The 18,161-nt window shown below is 36.0% G+C and overlaps 1 long non-coding RNA gene across 2 annotated transcripts in view; it reads right to left on the bottom strand.

The window, feature by feature from the left end:
• LOC141502659 (uncharacterized) overlaps positions 1-18,161 on the bottom strand; it is a 169,671-nt gene that overhangs the window by 26,778 nt on the left and 124,732 nt on the right. The gene's annotated exons all lie outside the window — the stretch shown is intronic.

Genomic DNA, 18,161 nt, shown 5'->3' with positions numbered 1-18,161 from the left:
ATGCCCCTTGGCCAAGATCAACTCTTCCAGTAGCTGGCTTCCTAGACATGTATAGTCATGTCATGAAGTGAGTATAAAATAACATTAGATTAGGGCAGAGGATGGAACTAAAATTCTCTCCTTATCTAGAAGCTTCCCCCCCCCCCCCCCCCCCAGAGCATGGCTACTATCCTCCGGTCCAAGCACACAATCATTGGAGGCTGCTGATAAATTAAACATAGGAGTTGGTTGGTACGATTTAGGAATTTCCAATTTAGTCTTAGCCAAAGGAAACTAGGTGAATGAAAAATATTAACAAAATGAAGGAATTATAAACAAAGAGAAAGCAATTGGCTTTTTTAAATTGATCCTTATCATTTTCATCCTATTGGTTGTGATATAGTGGAAAGAGCACTGGATTGAGATCTAAAGACCTGGGTTCAAATCCTGATTTTGATACCAATATGAATTTGGGCAAGTCACCAAATTTCTCTGGACCTTAGTTTTCTCATCTGGAAAATGAGAGAATTGGAGTAGATCATCTCTATAGTATCTATCAGCTAAATTTCTTATATTTATAGTAAAAATTTTTGGAGTTGGGCATTCTAGTTATTTTCCAAAAGCACCCTGTAGTCAAGTTGCAATGTAGCATGACTTCTTTTCTCAACTTTCCCAACAGTGTAATAGCATTTTAATATGTGAGCCCCTGGCAACATATAGGAAAACATGCAGAGACAGAACTGCCCCCTGAGGGCTTCATAGCCAATTCAGACAGGTTGCTGACTAGAAAAAGTCCATTCAGATAGAAAAAAGAGTCACTGGAATTCTTGCCCTAATTCAAATCAAAGTGAATTGACGTGGTTTTAAGCTGACTTCTTGGTAAATGACTCTTCTTGTCTTCATCAGGTCCACATACTGAGGTCTTCAGCTTTACAAGGACACTAACTTACCACATCATGCCTAGAATGATTTAATGATAATGATGATTCCTTGAACCAATCTACCTTTCATAGAAAAATCATTTCAAGCAGTTTCTAATTTTTTTCACTTTAGGTGAAGACAAAATAATTGTCTTTTGGGAGGTTGCAGAGGTTCTTGTTATTTATTTGATTTTTGTAAAAAATGACTAATTTAAATCCCAAAGAAGTCAAAGACTAAAAGGTCACACATATCCTAAAATATTCATAGTAACCTCTTTTTTGGAAAAAATGAATCGGAAACAAACTAGATACTTGTCAAAAGGGGAAATGACTAAACAAGTTATGATATGTGAATTCAAGGGGATATTGCTGTGCCATAAGAATAACTGATTACAATTACTATGAAGACTATAGAAAATAATAGGGAGACATGAATTAATACAAAGCATGCCAAAATGAAGAAAGCAATATTTATGATTCCAATGATGTCAAAGAAAAGGCCTACCAAAAAAACCAAACTCAAAGCTATGATTGTCAGTGAAGAAGAGATGAGAAAATGCATTTAAAGTACTTTTTTCTCTTTCACTTTTATTTTTTTATTTCAAAGAAAATTTTTTTATCATTTGATAAAAGAGAAAGGAAGTGACTTTAGATATGAAAGGGTTGTAAAAACAAAATAAATTCATAAAAAATTTCAAAAACTTCCATGACTAATATGAACCAAAATTTATTAGGGATCCACTTCTATAAATGCCAAAAAAGTACAGTCTCACCTCTGGGCAGTACACGATCTCCCCTAGGAATATTTTTTGTATCCTTTATCCTTTTCTTTTTCCTCTGTTTTAGATTTAGAGCAAGAAACAATTTACAAAGTCAAATTAGCCTACCTGTCTTCCTGGAATAGGATATTCAATATCCTGCCTTTGTGTCTTTACTGGGGCAGCCATCCCACATCTAAAAAGCTGTGTTTCTTTTCCTCTACCATTTAGAATCATTTAGAATACAGTTGATTCACCTATAATTCTTATTTACTCAATTTTCCTCCAACTCCATTGATCGTGTGAATTTCAAGTTCTTCTATTAAGAAAAGCAATATTTCCTCCCTCAAAATCCCAAGACAGGAAGCTGAACAACCTCACAATTATTTGCTTGCCTCAACACTTCAACACTTTCACCTACTTCCACAAGCAAAATTCAGGTCTTTTTAGGTAAAGTGCCACATTTACTGTATATTTTATGGTACAGGAAGAGCTGCAGGCAAGAGGAGGGCAGGACCACACCCTCCACCACCACCTTCTGCCATGGCTAAGGTCCAGAGTTTTGACCTGCCCAACTTGTACAACACAGCCCAGTGTTGATAGGAACTAAATTGTAGCCTGAAAACATAGATGGTGCCATTCTTATTGTAATATTGATGTATTTTAAAGTGTTTAATATGTATAAAACTGTTGCTTTTTATTAGTTTGAGCCTTTTTTTTTAACATGTCCCTGATAAAGTTTTGACCATTGTCTCCCTAGTCCAATTTTCCCTATAAATCTTGTGTTTTTTATTGGGGGAACAATGCTGTGAAATTATATATAGTAGAGCTGACTGTCCTTTACTCTTTCAAGCCTCAGCTCAGATAATATATCCTTCCTATAGAATTTAGTTTTCCTGGTCCTTAGTATTCTCCTTCCTTCAAAGGAGCTTTGTTCTGTCATTTTTCAGACATGTTCAACTCTTGGTGATCCCATGAGATAATGCAGTGGTGTGCCGTTTTTTCCTCCAGCTCATTTTACAGATGAGGAAACTGAGACGAATAGGAGATAAATGATTTGCCCAGGGTAACACAGCTAATGAGTATATGAGGTTAGATTTGAACTCAGGAAGATGAGTCTTCCTTACTGGTACTCTGTACACAATGCTTCAAGTTCAATTATAAGAAGCTAAAGATAGAGTGGGTAATAAAAAAAAAAGTAGAGGCATAAGGGCAGACAGCTTTTTCAAGTAGTTTGACAGGAAATGATAGAAGAAAAATGATGCTGTGCCAGCTTGGGCTAGAAGAGTCAGAGGCAGGTTTACTTTAGGACTAGAGAGACCTGAGCACATTTATGATATGAGGGAAGGAAAAGTTGTTTCTAGAAACAGTTATTTAGCTCCATGATTACTATTCTAGGACTCAGGAGGAGCAATGCCAGAAACCCCCGTAGGCATTAGAAAAGAACTAAACATTAAAGAAGGGAAATTTGGAATCATGATAGACAAGGTATAAAAGAGCTAACTGATACAGGAGATCATTAGGGGTGCTGACCCACAATCTATAGGAGGAATCACTCATACCTGAGAGGGGAGAAGTTGTGTCAAGAGACCCTGGAAATAGTACTAAGCTAAAGGATTTATTTAACTTTGGGGGAAGTCCATACCATGAAAATTGCACTAAGGTGAGAGCATTCAATGTCATAAAAATGGAAAAGATTTGAAAATTTGTATTTGAATCCTTACTATGCTTCTATGGAACCTTGGGCAAATAAACTTAATCTTTCTGGACCTTAGGCTACTCATCTATAAACAAAGAAGCTGGATGGATTAAATGATCCTATGATCTCTCAAGTCTCTTCCATTTCTAAATCCTATGAACCTACCAACCCGGTCTTCTGTCACTATAATCTCTTAATCTTTGGGCATCATTTCAAGCTGTCATTGAAACCTTGGGTTTTTCATTTCTGCTATGTGGGATGATCTCTGGAAAGTAAATATCACTAGTGATGTTCTAGGCTCAATGGGCAAAGCAGTTATTCCTTTTTTTTTAGTGAAAGATTTTATTTATTTTGAAGTTTACAATTTTTCCCCTAACCTTGTTTCCCCCCCCCCACAGAAGGCAGTCTGTTAGTATTTACATTGTTTACATGTTATGCATTTATCTAAATTGAATGTGTTGAGAGAGAAATCATATCCTTAAGAAGAAAAAAATACATGAGATAGCAAGATTACATAAGATAACTTTTTTTTTAAATTAAAGGTAACAGTCTTTGGTCTTTGTTCGAACTCCACAATTCTTTCTCTTTATACAGATGGTATTCTCCATTGCAGATAGCCCAAAATTGTGCCTGATTGTTGCACTGATGGAATGAGCTAGTCTATCAGGGTTGATCATCGCCCCCATGTTGCTGTTAGGGTGTACAGTGTTCTTCTGGTTCTGCTCATTTTGCTCAGCATCAGTTCATGTAACTCCTTCCAGACTTCCCTGAATTCCCATCCCTCCTGGTTTCTAATAGAATAGTGATCCATGACATACATATACCACAGTTTGTTAAGCCATTCCCCAACTGAAGGACACTCACTTAATTTCCACAAATATATTTTTCCACAAATATTTTTGTACAAGTGATGTTTACACTTTTTCATCATCTCTTCAAGGTATAGCCCCAGTAGTGGTATTGCTTGATCAAAGGGTATGCACATTTTTGTTGCCTTTTGGGCATAACTCCAAATTGCTCTCCAGAAGGGTTAGATGAGTTCACAGCTCAACCAACAATATATTAGTGTCCCAGATTCCCCACATCCCTTCCAACATTGATCATTGTCCTTTTGACCAGTCTGAGAGATCTGAGGTGGTACCTCAGAGATGCTTTAATTTGCATTTCCCTAATAAGTAGTGATTTAGAACAATTTTTCATATAACCATGGATCACTTTGATTTCCTCATCTGTAAATTTCCTTTGCATATCAATTGGGGAATGGCTTGTTTTTTTTAAAAATTTGACTCAGTTCTCTGTATATTTTAGAAATGAGTACAAAGTAGTTATCTCTTGACTGACTTGAAGGAAATAGTTTCAACTATGTGGGACTTAAACTACCTGTAAGAGCCACAAGATTGTAGGATTATATATTTAGAGCTAGAAGGTAATTTAGAAGGCATTTAGAGCAATATTCTTCATTTTACAGATGAGGAAACTTAGGCCCACAGAGGTGAAATAAATTGCCCAAGATTTCCTACACAGTGAGTGAAACAGCTGAAATCTGAATCATGTTCTCCTGACTCTAAATTCCAAAATATTCTCACTATATTATGCTGTCTCTCAACTAAATGCATTTCAACACACTTTTAAGATTAAACATCAGTTTTGTTCAAGGCATTGCAATCAACCAATACTAGTGATAGACAGTTAAAAAACAGTGTCTGTCCTAAAGGACATTCTACTTGAGGTTGGAGGACAAGGAGGGGATGCAGGGAGGACAGAGGAGGGGGAGTGTCACCATATAAGCAAATAAGTAAGTACTATTTAATCTCAGAGCAGCTAGGTGGCTCAATGAACAGCTTGTCAGTCCTGGAGTCAGAAAGGCCTAAATTCAAAGCTGACCTCAGACATTTACTAACTGTGTGACCTTAGGCAAGTCCTTTAAACCTTGTTTGCCTCAGTTTCTTTATCTGTCACTTTCTGTTTTTCTCTTGGTAATCTCAACTCTCATTTTTCAAATTTGATCAGTTAGGAAGGATGTTCAGTTATATCTCTGCAATACTTCTCACTTCCATACCTTCTTTTCTATTTCTATTGTGATCCAGCTATAGGCTCTTGCTCTCACATATTTATAATAACCTCTTTATAAACCATCCTGATTTTAAGAGGTAAACTTGAGACAACTTATACAGTCTCAAGAAAGCCAATAGTTAAATTTCCAGAGTGAGAAGTTACACCAGTTCACTTCAAATTAATGCTTGATTTAATGTTTTGTTTATTGTCTAGATTTAGGAAAGTGTTGGAGAAAATGTTAATAATGCAAATTAAACTCAAAAATATATCAAATAAACATTTCCACCCCTCCCCAGAGAGCTACTTGTTAAACATTTACTATCATGCTCCTGAGTCTCTACCTATCAAACTCTGCTAAGCTAATCTTTCTTATATAAAGGAAAAAGTAATGTATTGTTGCCTGTTGCAAAAAAAAAATTCATTTAATTGATTTAATCTGTTCTTGGTTTTACTCTATGACATATGAGTATGTCTACAATATGACATCATTGTACTTTTCCAGGCATGCCCTTCCTCTTTTTTTTTTATTATTATCACTCATCACTCATGGACTGTATTATATAGCCCAGCAAAAATGTAGCCTCCTCAATTAAACTTTCCTTGATTATTCTCTTCTAACAAAAATGACCTTCGAGTGATTCTGAGATGCTAGAATAAGATGTATAAAAAAATATTGCCCAGAATTATACAAGAGAGAATTCAATAATGGCCAGAAGAGAATTGAAAGAACCCATACAAGGCAATTCTTATGGAAAAAATAACTGAAGACCATACCAAGAAGTTTTCCTTGGCACTTCCAATCCCTGGTCTGTCCCTCTTCCAACAGACACATTAGTTTGGACAGGGGATAAGGGAAGGAATGTTTGCTTGTCATCTGCCTCTTGATTGCATAATTGATAATTGCAGGTCTGAGCAAGACATGTTGGTAAAACTAAAAGGGAACCATTGAAATTCATTCATCTTTGTCAAATTGTCACTTACTATGTCTGAGTCCAGTGACATGGCCTCCCAATGAGGAAAGATGATCATCATGATGGCTGTTGCCACTGTGAATCCTGCTTATCAACAGTTGTTGTATTTATCTCTTCAACAATAATGTGACACCCTCTCAAGATGAGATCAACTTTACTTAGTGGTAAATGGAGTATATCAGCCTGATAACATCTTTTGATAGACAAAGATGCCTACTCATGTAGGGCAACTAGGTGATACAGTGGTTAACATGCAAAGCCTAAAGTCAGGAAGACCTGAGTTCAAATTTGGTGTCAGACTCTAACTGTGTGACCCTGGGCAAGTCACTTAATACCATTTGCCTCAGTTTTTTTATCTGTAAAATGAACTAAAGAAGGAAATGACAAATCATTGCAGTGTCTTTGCCAAGAAAACCCCAGATAAGTTCATGAAAACTCTGACACAACTGAAACAACTGAACAACATGGTTTGTTTTTATATTCTCTTCTCCTTGAGCCAATGCTATTATTGATTTATTAGTAAAAAAGTAAAAAAAAAAAACCTCTCCACCAGGCAGCTAGGTGGTACAGTGGATAGAGCACTGGCCCTGGAGTCAGGAGTATCTGAGTTCAGATCCGGCCTCAGACACATAATAATTACCTAGCTGAGTGGCCTTGGGCAAGCCATTTAACCCCATTGCCTTGCAAAAAGCTCTCCACTTGCATCATCTAGTCACATGGCCTGCCCTAGGGCACCATGTCAGATCAAGAAAAATATTTAAGCAAGTTGTTTGGGGCAATGACTGTGCGTTGCCACCTCTAAGGATGTCATGATGCAGAACACAATAATTCTTAGAAACAATGCCAGTCATAAGAATTAGGGAAAGCTGAAATGTAATGGAATTATGTGATAGGAATGGCTTAGCAATGCTTAGGGGGGAAATTATTAGTACTGGCACTGAAATGGAATTGTAGCTATTAATTACCTTAATTAGTGATTTTGCTATCTGGAAGAATTTCCTTGTATTGTGAATTGAAATTTTAATTATCTTGAACTTTGTGTGTATTTTGAACCTACAGAAGTTGGTGTAAACACTAAAAATCAACATACGAAATTAATTAGTGCTTATTTTTTTTACTTTGCCCATTCTATTGCAAGAATGCATGGGGTCACAATAAGAGGGAACAAGATGAGAGGCTCATCCGGATAGCTAAATAGTAACTCAATTTTTTTTTATTCTCCATACCTATTACAATGGTGTTTGCAGACCTTGATATCCTCTGTCCCCCATTAAGAAGTGAGCAATACTTTCAGTAGAGAGAATGGCCATACTCCTTAACTAGAAGATATCCTTGCCAGTGGGACCTTCAAACAAGTGAGCTCTGGTCTTGTGGTACAGGGTGTCATTGACCTTGATTGCCAAAAAGAAATAACTCTATGTATTCACTAGTGATCATCAAACTTTTCACTTGGGACTAAGAAACTATCCCAGCTATAAATTATTTTGATATCTTCATTAGAAAATTTCTTTGACCATTTATCAGTTCAGGAATGATATACTCTTAGAAATCTGGAAAAGTTTTTTATATATTTGAGATATGAAACATCTATCTGAGAGATGGTCTATATATTTTGCCCCTAATTTTCTGCTTTCTTTCTGATCTCACTAACATTTGTTTTATTTATACAGGAACCTTTCCATTTAATTTATTCAAAATTATGCATTTTACACCTAACATTGCTCTCTATCTCTTGTTTCTTCATAAACTGTTCACCTATTCATCAGCAGAGGTAATATGTTAAATATTCTTCAAATTTTCTTGTAATTTCTCTTTTTATATCTAGGTCATATATACATTTTCATCATATCTTGATAAATGACATAAGATATTGGTCTATGTTCAATTTATGCCAAACTGCTTTACAGTTTTCTCAACAATTTTTACCAAATAGTGAAATTTTAGCCCCTTAAACTTAAGAATTTACACTTGTCAAATTCAAGGTTATTAATTCATTTGCAGCTATAAATTGTGCCTACTCTGTTCTATTTATCTCCCTTTCTATTTCTTAGCCAGTGGTAAATAGATTTGATAATTATTGCCTTATAACATAGATTAAGAGCAGCTAGGTAGCATGGTAGATCAAACACCTGCTTTGGAGTCAGGAGGACAGGAGTTCAAATCCCACCTCAGATACTTGACACCTACTAGCTGTGTGACCTTGGACAACTCACTTAACCCTGATTGCCTTGCACCCAGTGTTATTTCCAATCATTCTCATCTATATCTGGCCACTGGACCCAGATGGCTCCGGAGGAGAAAGTGAGACTGGTGACTTAGCACAGCACCCCCTCACTCAAATCCAATTCATATGCTTATCATGGCATCCCCTCCCTGATGTCATGCTCTTCTTTGAGAATGGAGGACAAATATCAAACTAATAATTTAATATCTGCTACTTTTCCCCCAACCCCCATTTATTATATTTTTTCTTTCACATGGTCTCTCCTCAAAAGTGTTTTGCATCTGACTTCCCACTCCCACAATCTTCCCTCCCTTTTATAGAGGAAACCCTGCCATACTTTCTTTAAGGAAGTATGTAATAATGATATTCCAAAAGGCAAAAGAGCTTGGATTTATAACTGAGAATAAACTACCCAGCAAATATTACCCTTGGCTTCTAGGACAATTTTGCCTCAGGGCAATTTTGCTTCCCATCCTTTTCCTCTAGGATAAGATAGCTTTCTATGTCCAATTATATGTATATATATATATATATATATATATATATATATATATATATATATATATATATTATTCCCTCTCTGAGGCAATTCCAATGAGAGTAAGGTTCACTTGCTCCCCCACACCATCCTCCTCTTCCATTACACTGTAAAAACTTTTTCGTAGCTCTTTTATGTGAAATAATATCCCCTTCAACCTCTCCTTTCCCTTTCTCCCAGTTCAATCCTGTCTCACCCATTAACTTCATCTTTTTAATCTATTATGCCTTCAAATTCAACTCCCCCCTGTGGCTTTTCTATATATGCTCCTTGTGAACTGCCCTAATAAATGAGGAAGTTTAAATGAGTTATCTGTATGATCTTCCCATGGAAGAATTTTAAGCAGTTCATTAAGTCCCTTACAATTTGTCTTTCTTATCTTTTTTATGCTTCATTTAAGTCTTGTATTTAAAGATCAAATTTTTCTCTTTGTGTATGGTCATTTCATCAGGAAAGTTTGAAAGTCCTCTATTTCATTGAATGTCCATCCTTTCCTCTGAAAGAGTATGTTCAGTTTTGCTAGGCAGTTGATTCTTGATTGTTATCCAAACTCTTTTGCCTTCTAGAATGTTATATTCCAAGTCCTGTGATCCCTTAATGTAGAAGCTGCTAAAACTTGTGTTATCTTGATTATTACTTCACAATATTTGAATGGTTCCATTCTGACTGTTTGCAATATTTTCTCCTTGACTTGATAGTACTGAAATTCGGCTATAATATTTCTAGCAATTTTCATTTGGGGAATCTCTTTCAGGAGATATCAGGGGATTCTTCCCATTTCTGTTTCATCCTATGCTTCTAAAATATCAAGGCAATTTTCTTTAACAATTTCTTGAAAAAAATGACATGTAGGTTCTTTTTTTGGTCATGACTTTCAGTTCAATAATTTTTCTCAAACCATTTATTTATTTATTTATTTTCACATCATCATCATCATCATCATCATTTTCTTGTGATGGTAAACATAAACCTCCACTCCTCACCCAAAAAAGACAGAGAAACCTTGAGAGAAATGAAGTGAGAGGAAAAAAAAGTGTATTTTGGTCTGTGTTCAGATACCATTGGTTCTGTCTCTGGAATGCGTTGCATTCATTATCATAAGTCCATCAGAGAAGTTGCTTCAATATTTTTCCTACAGTTGCTATTGTTAACTGTATTACCCTCCATTTCATTCCTCCCCTCTCCCATTTGTTCTATTCTCTCTCTCTCCTTTCACCATGTCTCTCCTCAATAATGTATTATATCTGACTACCCTCTGCCATGATCTTCCCACTCTTCTCTCACCCCCATCTCTGCCACCTTCTCCCATCCCTTTCCTCTTATTTCTTCTCCAGGGTAAGATAGAGTTCTGTATCCTATTGAGTGTGCATGTAATTTACTCTCTGAGCCCTTTCTGATGAGAATGAAGGCTCACTCATTCTTCCTCATCTCTCCCCCTTCCTCTCCATTGCAACAACTTTTTCTTTGCCTTTTTATGTGAAATATCTTAGCCCATTCTACCTCTCCTTTCCCTTTCTCCCAGTATTTTCCTTTATCATCTATTGACTCCATCTTTATATTATATTATACCATTATATTCAGCTCCCTCCTGTGCCTTGTCTACATATGCTTCTTCTAGTTGCTCTTATAAATGGAGAAAGTTCATATGAGTTATCAATATCTTCTTCCCATGAAGGAATATATTCAGTTCAACATCATTAGATCCCTCATAATTAGTTCTTCTAGTCAACCTTCTCTATGCTTCAACTGAGTCCTGTACTTGGAGATCAAATTTTCTGTTTAGCTCTGGTCATTTCAACAGGAAAGTTTGAAAGTCCCCTGTTTCATTGAATATTTATCTTTTCCCCTGAAAGAGGATGTTCAGTTTTTCTGGGTAGTTTATTCTCAGTTATAGATCCAAGCTCTTTTGCCTTCTGGAATATCATCATTACAAGCCCTATACAAGCCCTTAATATAGATGCTGCCAAATCCTATGTAATCCTGACTGTGGCATTGCAGTAGTTGAATTGTTTCTTTCTAGCTACTTGTAGTATTGTCTCTTTGATTGGGAGTTTTGGAATTTGGCTATAATATTCCTGGGGGATTTTTTTGTGGGGGAACTCTTTCAGGAGGTAATCAGTAGATTTCTTCAATTTCTATTTTACCCTTGGCTTCTAGGAACTCAGGGCAATTTTGTTGAATTATTTCTTGAAAAATGTAACCTAAGCTCTTTTCCTGGTCATGACTTTCAGGTAGCCCAATAATTTTTAAATTATCTCTTCTGGATCTGTTTTCCAGGTCAGTTGTTTTTCCAAAGAGATACTTCACATTTTTTCTAGTTTTTCATTCTTTTGGTTTTATTTTATTGTTTCTTTATTTCTTGCAAAGTCATCAGTTTCCTTTAGTTCTATTCTACATTTGAAGGAGTTATTTTCTTCAGAGAGTTCTTTTTAATCTCCTTTTCCAACTGGCCAATTCTGTTTTTTAAGGCATTCTTCTCCTTGTTTGCTTTTTGGACTGGTTTTTCTATTGGCCCTGAACTGATTTTTTTTGTTTTTTTGTTTTTGCAAGACAATAGGGTTAAGTGATTTGCCCAAGGTCACACAGCTAGGTAATTATTAACTGTTTGAGGATGGATTTGAATTAAAGTCCTCCTGACTCCAGGGTGGTACTCTATCCACTGTGCCACCTAGCTGCCCTCCAAACTGATTTTTTTTAAGGCAATGGGGTTAAGTGACTTGCCCAAGGTCACTTTACTAGGCATTTATTGAATATCTGATGCTGGATTTGAACTCAGGTCCTCCTGATTCCAGGGCCGGTGCTCTATCCACTGCACCTAAACTGGTTTTTTAACATATTATTTTTTTCAATTTTTTTTTTATATCTCCTTCACCAAGCTACTGACTTGTTTTCATGATTTTTCTGCATTGCTCTCATTTTTCTTCCCAATTTTTCCTCTACCTCCTAATTTTTCCTCTACCTCCCTCTAACTTGCTTTTCAGATTCTGTTTTGAGCTCTTTCATAGCCTGAGCCAAATTCTTATTTTTCTTGGAGGCTTTGGATATAGAAGTTTGACTTCATCATCTTCTGAGTATACATTTTGATTCTCTATGGGACCAAAGTAATTTTCTAGGGTCAGATTCTTCTTTTTCTGTTGTTTGCTCATTTCCTCAGCATATAACCTGACTTACCACACTTCCAAAGCTTTTGGGAATTTTTGGAACATCCTCCCCCCCCCCAATTCCTTTAAGATCTTAGAGGCTCTGACTGCTCTCCTGATCTGTGCTCTGTCTTTGGATGACCACAGGTGCTCCTCTTTGCTCTGTGAAGAAGTTCCCTGCTGGTAGTATAAAATGCAGATGTGACCTGCATCTGAGTATGTGCAAAGCAGCAGAATTCTGCCCCAGGGAGGATCAGGGAGAGGAGAGGGACCTCTGCAGTCTCTCTCTACCCCCTTACCATCTGGGCTGAGTGCTCTGGAAGCAGCTGCTGGGTGACTCTGCAGGTTCCCAAGATAGGGCTGCCCTGAGCTTGGCACTGGCCTGGGCTCCATACTCACTCTACTCTGGTGAGGCGGTGTTTTCCCCCAACTCTCCAAGCGGTACCCTGGGCCAAGAGGTCTGGAAACCTCTCCCACTGCCACAGACTGTTTTTCCCAGGGACCCAGGCACTTCTGGGGACCCAGGTGTCCCAAGGGCTGTTCCTGGAAGGCAGCAGCTGGTTTGCTCTGCTTTTGAGCAGTTGAAACTCAGCTGTGCTAGGGCTTTTTCCAGCCTCTGACCCCAGTGAAACAGACCTTTCTTATGGATCTACCAAGTTGTCTTGGACTGGGAGATTGGTTCACTCAGTCCTTCTGTGGATTCTGGCCCTCTAAAATATGGTTAGAGACATAATTCTACAGGTTTCTAGGGATTAGTTTCTGGGAATTCCTGCCCTCATGTTGACAACCTGGCTCTACCCCCTAGTTCAATAATTTTTAAATTATCTCTTGAATCCATTTTCCAGATCAGTTATTTTTTCCAATGAGATATTTCACATATACTCCTAGTTTTTCATTCCTTTGGTTTTGTTATATTGTTTCTTTATTTCTCACAAAGTCATCAGCTTCTCTTTGCTCCATTCTATAATTTAAGGAAGTATTTTCTTCAGTGAACTTTTGTATTTTCTTTTCCATTTGAACAATTCTGCTTTTTTAGTCATTCTTCTATTCATTGGCCTTCTGGACCTCATAACCCATTTGGCCAGTCTGGTTTTAAGATGTTATTTTCTTTAGTATTTTTTGTATCTCTTTCACCAAGCTACTAACTTGTTTGTTTGCTTTTGCCTGTTACATATTTTATTTGCTTGTTTTTCTAACTACATGCAACAGTAATTTTTACCAATCATTTTTTCAAGGTTTTGAGTTTTACATTTTTCTCCTCCCTCCCTTCCCTCCCGACTCTTCCTGAAAGAAAGCAATCTGATATATGCTTTATATTTATAACCATGATAAACAAAGATTCATGTTGATCATGTTATGAGAGAAGAATCATATTTGAATGGAAGAAAGAAAACATTAGAGGGAGAAAAATGACAATTTATAAGATAACTTTTAAAAATTGAAGATAATAAGCCTTGATCTTCATTTAAACTCCTCAGTTTCTTCTCCGTATTTTCCATCATGGTTTTTAAATTATCTTTAATTATTGCACTACTGAAATGATCAAGTTCATCAAGGTTGATCATCACCCCATGCTGTTCTTAGTATATATATAATGTTCTTCTGGTTCTGCTCATTTCACTCAGCATCAATTCATGCAAGTCTTTCTAGGTTTTTCTGAAATCCCATCCCTCCTGATTTCTTATACAACAATAGTGTTCCAACACATACATATACCACAATTTGTTCAGTCATTCTCCAACTGATAGACACCCCAATTTTCAATTCTTTAGCAAATCAAAAAAACTTATGAATAATTTTGTAAATGTGGAATTTTTATACTTTTTCGTGATCTCTTCAGGATACAGCCTCAATAGTGTTTTTGGTGGATCAAAGGGTATGCACATTTTATTTTCCTTTGGGCATAATTCCAAATTGCTCTCCAGAAATGTTGAATTCATTTTCAATTCTACCAACAATGCAATAGTGTCCCAATTTTTACACATCCCCTCCAAGATTGATCATTATCTTTTCTGGTCATATTGGCCAATCTGGGAGGTGTGAGGTGGTACCTCATAGATGCTTTAATTTGCATTTCTCTAATCAATAATAATTTAGAGCAATTTTCCCTATGACTAATGATAGCTTTGATTCCTTTGAGAACTGCCTTTCCACATCCTTTGATTATTTATCAATTGGGGAGTGACATTTTTTAAAATAAATTTGATTCAGTCCTCTGTCAGAAACACTAATTGTAAAAATTGTTTTCCAACTTACTACATTTGCTTTTAATCTTGGTTGCAGTGGTTTTGTTTGTGCAAAAACTTTTTAATTTAATGCAATCAAAATTATCCAATTTGTTTTTCTTTGATCATAAATTGCTCCCCTTTCTATAGCTCTGATAGATAAACTATTTGTTGTTCTCCTAATTGTGTTATAATATTACTTTTTATGTCTAAATCCTGCACCCATTTTGACTTTACCTTGATATAGGGTGCAAGATATTGGTCTATATCTAGTTTCTGCCATACTATCTTCCAGTTTTCCCAGGAATTTTTATCAAAGAATGAGTCTTTATCCCAGAAGTACAAATATGGTTTTCATGATTTTCCTGCATTGCTCTCATTTCTCTTCCTTGGGAAAACTCATTTATGATTTGTTCAATTTCTTTTTCTAAAATAAGTCTTTTTACATATTAGCTATTGGTTGGAAGGACAACACCCTGGCATGTTTGCAGAGCTTGGTTTTGATCTAAGTTAACCTTTAGCAAACCTTAAGAGGAAGAGATCCCTAAGCAGAATTTCTTAACCTGAGATTTATGTATTCCTTAGGTAAATTCCAAGACCTCCATGAACATTGGTGGGGTTGGAGGAGAGACATGGAAGAAATTGTAATTTCATTTCAATATAATTAGTTTCTTCTATAATCCTATGTGCATTATTTTATGGATTGAAAAAATTCTGAAAATGTCTTATAGGATATACCATTCTCCTAAAAGAAGTCCATGATTCCAAATAAGTTACTAATTTCTTTCCCTGTGTTGAAAAGGAGTGTTCTTATATTCTAGGAATGGTTTTCTTAAGGCAGCAAGAATTCAACCATGATCCCCATTTGTTGAGATGGTGATTTTGGATAACTGGCCTGACATGGACACTTAAGAAAACTTGGTATCATTCAAAGATGAATAGATATCTAAGGAGAGGATCATTATGCCAATTTGGTTAGTGTAGCTCTGTAGTCAAGAGGACCCTGGCATATATAGTTGGTTGCTAAGTACCAAATATGACACCTGTAAACATTCCAAAATTTAGAAAGAGCAATGGAAAGTATACAAGATCTCTAATGAGAAAGTTATGAGTTTAAATTTTGCTCTGTTCAGGTTTTTCTATGTGATTTTTAAACAAGTCGATTTTCTTTAATGAGCTTCATTGTATAATAAAGAGGTAGGAGAGTCATTAACACTTCTTAACAGCTAGTCTATGAACTTGTTCTAAAAGATTTCTAAGGATTTTGCAAATTTTAAAGATTTGCATTTCAATATAATTGGTTTTCTTTGTAATCTTAAATTCTTTTTTTATTTTATACATTTAAAAATATTATTCTGAGGAGGGATCTAAAGGCTTCACCAGACTACACAACAGAACTTACTGCCTTACTGGAGCTGGGACCCTTGTCACAGTTCCAGGGTAGAAAGGACACACACAACAAAGTTAAGAATGCCCTGACCACATGATCTATGTTATTTTCAACTTTACATCCTGGAAATGAGAATAATCTCTATGCTATGATGAGGGATGAAGGAAAATTTTGTAGAAACCAACCTAAATATTAGATTTCTAAACATTAAACAGTTTTTGAATTGACAGAAATTACTATATATTATCACTTTTCTAAGATTTGTCTCAGGTTCAAGTTCTTTTGGTGGCATTTTTTCTTGCTTCTTAACCATTTTAGAGGGATCTGCAAGTGCTAAGAATAGAAGTAAAACACATGGAAAGAAACCATTTATATAATTCCACATTTCCTTCTATATTTCTGATTCTTTCTTCCTTCTTTCCTTCCTTCCTTCCTTCCTTCCTTCCTTCCTTCCTTCCTTCCTTCCTTCCTTCCTTCCTTTCTTCCTTCCTTCCTTCTTTTCCTCCTTTTTTGCTTTCCATGAGTATCTGATATCTACATATCTTATTTACTCAAATTGATAATTTTTATTCTCTGCCAGAAAATGCTTATTTTTATCATATTGTTCCTCCATTCCCTCAAATTCCCACACCAGCTTCCTTTGGCTCAACAGAAAATCTATCCTATTATTAGGATATAGTAATTATAGGTCTGGTCAATTTTACCATTTTATATTTGTGTGCTGTCTCTCTTTTATTACCATTTTATTTTGAGTTGCCTATTCTTTCTCAATAAACACTCCCCCCCCCAAAATCTCCCATCATAAAATCTTGCAAAAATTAAGCAAAGCCATCCAATATATTGATTACAGCTAATAACACACATTACTTTTTCACTTTTAGAGTTTTCCACTCCTTAACAAAAAAGAAGTATGTTTTACCCTCAATTTTCTGGAGCTATAATGGACTATGTACTTGACCTAAATTCTGTTTACTTTTAGTGTTTTCATTTACATTTTTATATCCATTGTTTATTTAGTTCTTTTGGTTCTATATTTTCAGTTTTGCATTAGGTTAAATAGCTCTCCTGTTTCTCAGACTTCTTGATTTGCATTCATTCCTTATAATAGAATTATTACATTCTATTACATTCCCCTGCCACAATTTGTTCTGCCAACTCCAATCATAGGATTATGGAATTTCATGGGGCCTTTGAGGTTATCTAGTTGAACCCCTTCATTTTGCAGACAAAAATATTCAGACTGAGAGATGATTGCTTTAACGTTAAATAGTAGTAAATAGAGGTTAAATCTGAACACACATCCTCTAGTAGCTAAAGCACTGGATTTAGAATCAGGTAGGTTCTTTTTCAAGAGTTCAATTCTGATCTCATCACCTGCTGGCTGTGTGAATCTGATCAAGTTACTTAATCCTTTTTGCCTCAATTTCCTCATCTAGACAATGAGAAAGAAATGGCAATCCATTCTAGTATCTTTGCCAAGAAAACCTCAACTAGGGATATGGGGAGTCAGACATGAATGAAACAACACAACAATCTCAGATTCCAAAGGCAACATTCTGACCACATCATCACTCTGAAAATACCTGCAATGAATTTTACATCTTTAACTTCCTGAAAACAATTCAGGAGGAAATTTTGAACTCTTTTAAATTTCTTCTAGCATTAAAAATAAATCTACACTAATAATGGGGTTTGACAATGAAAAAAAAAGAAGAGGAGTACTCTCTTTTTGAACCTATATTATGATATAGCAATGAGGGAGTGCATTAACTAGAGCATCAGCCCTGGAAACAGGAGGATCTCAGACACTTGACACTCACTAGATGTATAACCCTAGACAAGTCACTTAACCTGGATTGCCTCGCATCTAGGGCCACCTCTAGTCATCCTGATTCATATCTAGCCACTGGAATCTGATGACTCTGGAGGAGAATGTGAGAATGGTGACTTAGCATAGCACTCCCTCACTCAAATTCAGTTAAGTGTGGTCATGGTATCACCTCCCTGATTTCGTGATCCTTTTTTAAAATGAAGGACAAACAACAACTAACCATTTGACATTAAAGAAGTCGATGTTTTTGCCTGAAAAATGAAAGATTTCAAATAGATAACCCCAAAGGCCCCTTCCAAGTCCATATTCATTAAGGAATTAGTTCCATCCTTAGATGGATGCCTAGAACTCTTATTGTCCAAATGACTATGGTTGTAGTGACACCTTGACCAGCCTCATATTTTCTACAGAAATGGCAAGCTGTGAAAAGA

Source organism: Macrotis lagotis, chromosome X (assembly GCF_037893015.1).
Source record: "Macrotis lagotis isolate mMagLag1 chromosome X, bilby.v1.9.chrom.fasta, whole genome shotgun sequence".
Classification (NCBI taxonomy): Eukaryota; Metazoa; Chordata; class Mammalia; order Peramelemorphia; family Peramelidae; genus Macrotis; species Macrotis lagotis.
Note: the sequence above shows the minus strand (reverse complement) of the source record. Positions and strands in the feature narration are given on the sequence as shown.